We start from the raw sequence: 6,423 nt of genomic DNA on the forward strand, positions 1-6,423 counted from the left end.
CCCAAGGCGTATGCTTTGATACTTGTGTAGTCTGCAATCAAGGATGCGGCACATCTCCCCCACCCAAAAAAAGAAAAAAAAAAAGAAGATATCAGCGAGGAGCTGGGGATTGCACCTTAAATGAGATGTAGCACACAAGAGGAGAATTTGATATGCTGAGCAAAAATTACTGAAAAAAAAGAACCACCATAAACACCTTTACACTGATCGTGACAAGTAATGTCATGGTATGACCAGGAGAGGGAGCTGTTACTGTGACTTTCAGTGTGCCATGAAGGACGTTGGAGGGGAAATCTTACTTGGAGCTCTCTTCATAGAGAAAGAACTTGTTAAAAGATGGATGCTGGACTGAGGGAGACTTCCACATAATTGCAAAATAAAAAGGACAAGTACAAGACAAGAAGAAGTATTACTGAAGAGTCCTCACGGAGATGACAAGAAAGCTTGCCTTAGAAAGTTGGTAAGGTGGTCATACTGAATATTAACTTTCCAGCTTGTACAAATTGTTTTTGCCTTATATATGTATATATATATATATATATACATACACACATATATAGCAAAATATAAAGAAATGAGGGGCGGTACTGTATTTTATCTGTTTTGAGAATGCTCATCTTTCCATCCTGAAGCTATTATAAATAATGCCAGTGGAGACATCAGCTAAGTAAGTGTTGGTCCATCAACTTTCCAATAACAGCGTCTCTACTAATAGCGTGTAAAACACAGAAAAAGTATCTGACTCCAGTGGAACATTTTCTAAGGACAGATCCACTAAATGGAAGACGTCAAACGGAACTCAAGAGTTCTTTCAGTCAAGAAATTGTTACATTTCCCTTTTTTCCAACCAACAAAAACAGCCATATAAAGAAATATAAAGAAGTTGTGTAGAACTGGCCCGCACAGAGACCTGACTTCAACCCCATCCAAAACCTTTGAGATGAGCTAGAACATTGACTGCGAGCCAGAACTCATCATCCAACATCAGTGAGCGACCTTATGAATAACTCAGAGCTGGTTCAGACAGGCAGCGCAGGTCCTCTGCTGCACTCGCATGGCCTGCTTTTCTCTCTGCGTGCAGTGCCGTGCAGACGTTTGGGCAGTAGTGCTCGTCAAAATGACTCTGAATGGCCAATAAAGATGTCCTGATTTCTAAAAGGCACCGAGTTAAAGAGGATACTTAATTTAATTTGCATATTCCACAATTTCAACATAAAAAAGAAAAAATGGCCCACAGCAAAGATAGGTCAGCGCTTAGCAGCGTGCGCTTTGGCAAGGATCACAGCATGAAGGTGCTTTCTGTGGTGCTATGAGTCTTTCAGTTCTTGTTTGGGGGGATTTACAGTTGTTGTTTGAACACAGCAGAATGCAGTGGCACCACTCTAAATCTTCATGAAGGTCTTTTGCACTCAGACTGTGCTTTTGATTTGCCTCTCTAGCGATTCTATGAGCAATTTTCTCAAAGTTTTCCAGGTCTTCCTGACCGCAGCCTGGCCTCCACCGTTCCTGTTAACTAACATTTCTTAATTGCACTTCTAACTGAGGAAACATCCATCTTCCTACTGTCTTCTTGCAGCCTTCTCCTGCTTTGGGGGCATCAATTACTCTAATTTTCCAAGTGCAGTGCAGCTGTGTTCTCTACTGATTACTTGAGCAAGGTTTAAGGAGTGTTTATAAAGCTTTAAAATGTACTCTACCTGACCTTTATTATGAATGAATGTGAACAAGCCACAACCTCTTGCTTAGAGTGTTATCTGCATGTGAATAATATTGAATCTTTAACTTCTATGCCTTTTGTAGATCTAATCTAATGAGAGCAACACTTTTTCTTTGGAGCAATTAGCTTTAAAAGACTGGAAGTCTTGTTATTGTTCAATAACATTATTTATACAAATCCGAAGCAGGAGATTTTAAGTAGGAGACATCTTTTGACATGCACACTGTAAGAAAGAAAAAGGCCATTAAACTTAAAATATCAACTGATTTCAACTCAATACATTTTTTGATTTTTTCTCTACTTTTGAGCGTTTTTATTGACTTTACTAATATTCACGGGCTGAGCACTAAGTTCTGGCATCTTCTTGTTCGACTAATTACAATAATTCTAGCTTTAATTTCATGCATTTCTACCTTTAAAAACAGAAATTCTTCTTGTTAGTCTGGTGCTAGTCTGGTGAAAATTGTAATTTCTGCTGATTGTTCACAAGTCAACAACAACAGGAAATGCATCAGAATAATAAAGTTTATTTTTGTTTTTGTTGTGTTCATGATCAAATGATCAAATCTGTGGATAAAATGATTGTTTCAGGAATATTGCAGTATCAACAAAAACTATGACCCAAAATTTGAGTTTGAGTGAAAATGTATAACACTTATCACACTAACATATTTCAGATAATTTAAAAAACATATTAGGAAAGATAAATAACCAGAATTTTTGGAAAGCTCAGTTCAGTTTCACTAGTCACACCCAGGCCTGACCACTGTCAGACCTGCTGAATCAAGAAATGACTTTAATAGAACCTTGTCACAAAGTGAAGCAGGCTCATAAAGCAACACACCATGCCATGATCTAAAGAAACAACTGACAAAACAAAGTCATTGACATGTTACCGGCTGGAAAGGATTCTAAAACCATTTCTAAGGCTTTGGGACTCCAGTGAAGCCCAATTGAGAACCTTTGAAAGGAGTGGCCATCTTACTGAAATTACTCTACACTGAAAAAAAGGGACTGGCCATCTCTTGGATTTATGTAAGCATCTTGCATGTATTTAACACAATTGCCTCATGTTTTAAAGATAAATGTAACTATATAGTGTAAAAACTACATGATATGCAGAAAGGGTGTATTAAATTGTTTATATCATGTTCAGGTGAAGTAAGTCAATAAGATAGCAACGTTAAATCTCGTGAAACCACGCGTGATTTCATCTCGCGGGCTTTGGATCGTGGTTTAAAAAATGCATCCATCTCAGTCAAGTCGAGCAGCCAACTCTACGTTTTTTGGTATGTCTTGATTTTTTGAATTAATATTTACCATATTTCAGCCAAATGTAGTTAAACGTCTAAAGTGCCGCCATGTAACATGCTAAAAAAGAGCCGTTAGCTTATTTGCTGTTTTATCTGTTATCAAAGAATTGGCGCTTTTTCATTTGAATTTGTCTTTGGCACAAGAGCCGTAATATCACATTAAACCTAATTACGAGGCACTCATAACATAATTTGGTTTTCTGTGTGAATAGATTTGTCAACTGACTCTTCAGTTACATTGTGTATTTACTGCACCGTGGTGTTAGTGAGATTTTGGACATTGAACAGCTTTAGCTAATATCATCAGCGGTATTATGCTAGCTTACATCCCTACCCCTCCTGCCCTCACCTGCTGTCCTTTTGTTTTTGTTGATGCACATTGAGAGACCACATCTATTCTGCATTTCACCAGGAGTCAGCTGATGGATTGTGGGTTCAAGGTGTTATGGTAAGAAAGTATATTCTATTTTTGCTTAAGGTTTCTGTAACTTAATTATAATAGGTTTTTTATAATTATTAGGTGCATGCATACTCAAATAGACCACCCTATTAATACAACTGAGAAATCCAAAATCTGCCATAGGTTTGACTTATACCTGTATGTATTGTCAGAAAGGTGATTACTGGACTCACATTAATGCACACTTGAACTAAAATGAGGTTGTAACTTGTGGGTTCTTGGGTTGCAAATCAGAAATAAACATCTTTGGATTTTTTTAATCCCATAAGATCTGGAAACACAGTTTTTATTCAACAAAACATTACTGATTATTAACCAAGCACAGTGCCTGCTGTTATTTCAAAATAATTTTATGTCATTTCAGATAAAATGCAGCATTCCAGTGCATCCCAACCATGCCTTTACAGGTTTCTGACGGAGCTGAGTTTCTCTCTGACAGTCTGCTGAAAGTGTTTGCAAAGTGATCGGGGGAACAGGGCACAAAGCTAAAGGATGTAGCTGCCATGATGACAGTAAGAACTTTAAAATTCTTTAACTACAAAGTGTATATGTATTGCATTAGGTCAGTAAAAGATTTTTATGCTGCATCCATTGAAACAGTCAACTATTACCTGTGAGTACTGATTCCACCGAAAGGATGCCATAATTTTCGTCATGCATTTACTGGCCCACTGAGAAAAATTGATCTTTTTAAAAAAATAAATGTTCTGGAAACTATATATCCATAAAGTTGATGTCAAACAGGAACTTTTGATATTGCTTTGTAGATGCTGGTGTTGCATGTTGACTGGTTTAAGTTTTGGTCTGGGATCATTTTCTTCTGTGCTACTGAAAAGTTCACAAATCTCTGTTTTCTTTGTTATAATACTTTAGGATGACATTAATGCTCAAAGGGAGTCTCATCAAAGTGCTCCGCATCTGTGTGAAAGACAATTGCAACATCTTGGTGCAGGAGTTCATGGTGAGTGTTTTATGAGTAGATTGTGGCTTTGCAACATTTTAAAATGCATTTAGTTATCCACTTGATCCTCATTGGACCAGTTAGGACCAGTAGTCCTCTTTAATAATTTGAAGTTCACATGAGGCCTGGTAGTGAACTCAGCCGCCGGCCCTTGAGGCCCCACCCCTGTATTAGGGGTCACATCAGTGTGAAAAAACTTTAAATTTGTCATTCTAGTGAACAAAGGAAAATCCCACCAATATTTACATTAGCTTTTGTTTGAAAAAAAAAAAAAGACCAACAGCTAACCAAATTGTGGGGCTGAAAGTCTAAATTCTAACATCTTCTGAGTGACAAAACCTGGATTTCTGATGGGCCGGTGTCTTTCTAAGAAAAACTAATGTAAAGCATTTGAAATTATGTTTTTCACCCTCTCTTAGAAACTCTGTTAGACCATGAATGGCAGCATGGCAGGCCACTCTTTGGCTATAGCTATTTACTATGTTGCTTGCATTGGTTTAAATTACTCTAACATTAGAACTGGTAGATTCAAAAGAGATGAGTTTAAAAAGGAATCTTAAAGAAATGTTTTGTGTTTAACCAGGACTTGACTGAGGCCACTGCACAGATTGAGAAAACCACAATGAACATCTGTCTCCAGAGGATGCACCAGGCAATGACTTTTCTGACGTTGGCATCATCATCGAGGGTATAGTAGTTCTTCAAGATCTGGATAACGTGACCTTTGCAGTAGCCATGCTGTTTGGACCTTTTTTATTCCTTCAATATGAGTTACCCATCACAACTCTGCTACACTTTTGAGGTGATTCAAAGGGTGGTAATGGAGTTGGAAGCAACTCAGCTCTCAAGAAAAGCTCACAACTAAGACAAAACTGCTCCTGCAACGAAGCTCACTGTTATGCATGTGAGGTGACCAGCTCTAGGTGAGAAGACATTTAAATCTCACACTTGTTCTGCTGCATTTTTGAAGCTCAATTCCAGGAACAGATCGCAGGGTTCATTTTTATATACACTGCAACTGCCATGAGGACGAGCCGTTTTTTTGTTGTTGTTGTTGTTTGTTTTTCCTTTTGCTCTGTACAAGTTCTCTGTCTGTTTGGCAGCATTTTTAAATTTCTCTTTGTATTTTTTCTTTCTTTTACTAGTGAAGAGATGTAGCATGAACAGTTATGCAGTCTAAATATCCCATATGGGCCATGTGAAATGGTATTTTCAGTTTCATTCAGTTGAAGTAAGGAACGTTGAATATTTCTAAGCTTGCTGTTTTGAACCAAGATGTCACAGTATGATCAGTGCCGTAATTTTTGACAGTCACTCACTGTATCAATGTTATTTTTGCATCTCTTGAATAAAGGTTTTGACCTGCAAGTGCTAATTTCTTTAGTTATTGGGGTAAAATGGGTAATGTTAATAGGAAGGTGTTTGCCAATTCAGTAACCTAATTTAATGTTAATGGAAACTAACATTACCTCAAATTGTTTAGTTATAATTGTTGTTTAACTGAATCTTGACGTCAGAGGCCTTAAATAGAATGTTTTGTATTGTTCTTTCCCAACATTTTTCAAAAGAAAGAGTCTAATTTCTTTGCTGTGATTGATTCCAGAGAACACGGAAGAACTGACATTATTTAACTGTTGGTTTATATAGATTCAGTAGTGGAGTAATGTCAGTTTAATTCTTTACCTACTGTCAATGCAGTGAAATTAGACATTTTGTTTTGAAAGGTTACTGGTGGATGCCAGCAACCATCTTGGAAGAGAACAATATAATCTGTTATAAGGCCTCCATTTGAAAATTGTGTATTTGATACTAGAATATAATAGCAAAATGTAATTTGAAGATAACATGTAGTATTTAAGTGACCAAGTAGTATTGGGTAAAAGTTATTGAATGGTGTTGGGATAAAGTGAGAAAATTGTGAAGGATTAAAATATTTCAAGAGCTCAAATTACTTCATCAAAACATGTTTAAG

The 6,423-nt window shown here is 37.0% G+C and overlaps 1 long non-coding RNA gene across 3 annotated transcripts; it reads left to right on the top strand.

The window, feature by feature from the left end:
* Positions 1 to 2,696: 2,696 nt before the first annotated feature.
* Positions 2,697 to 5,819, top strand: LOC309695488. 3 transcript variants are annotated; one of them, XR_014273160.1, is made up of 6 exons: positions 2,697 to 2,752; positions 2,874 to 3,006; positions 3,415 to 3,478; positions 3,855 to 4,002; positions 4,364 to 4,451; positions 5,035 to 5,819. It is a non-coding gene; the product is annotated as an uncharacterized lncRNA (long non-coding RNA). The 3 variants fall into 3 exon arrangements; XR_014273161.1 differs by having other exon boundaries at positions 2,706 to 3,006; XR_014273162.1 differs by having other exon boundaries at positions 2,707 to 3,006; positions 3,443 to 3,478.
* Positions 5,820 to 6,423: the final 604 nt, after the last annotated feature.

The sequence above is a fragment of the Aulonocara stuartgranti genome (genome assembly GCF_965226115.1).
Source record: "Aulonocara stuartgranti genome assembly, chromosome: 19".
NCBI classification, from domain to species: Eukaryota; Metazoa; Chordata; class Actinopteri; order Cichliformes; family Cichlidae; genus Aulonocara; species Aulonocara stuartgranti.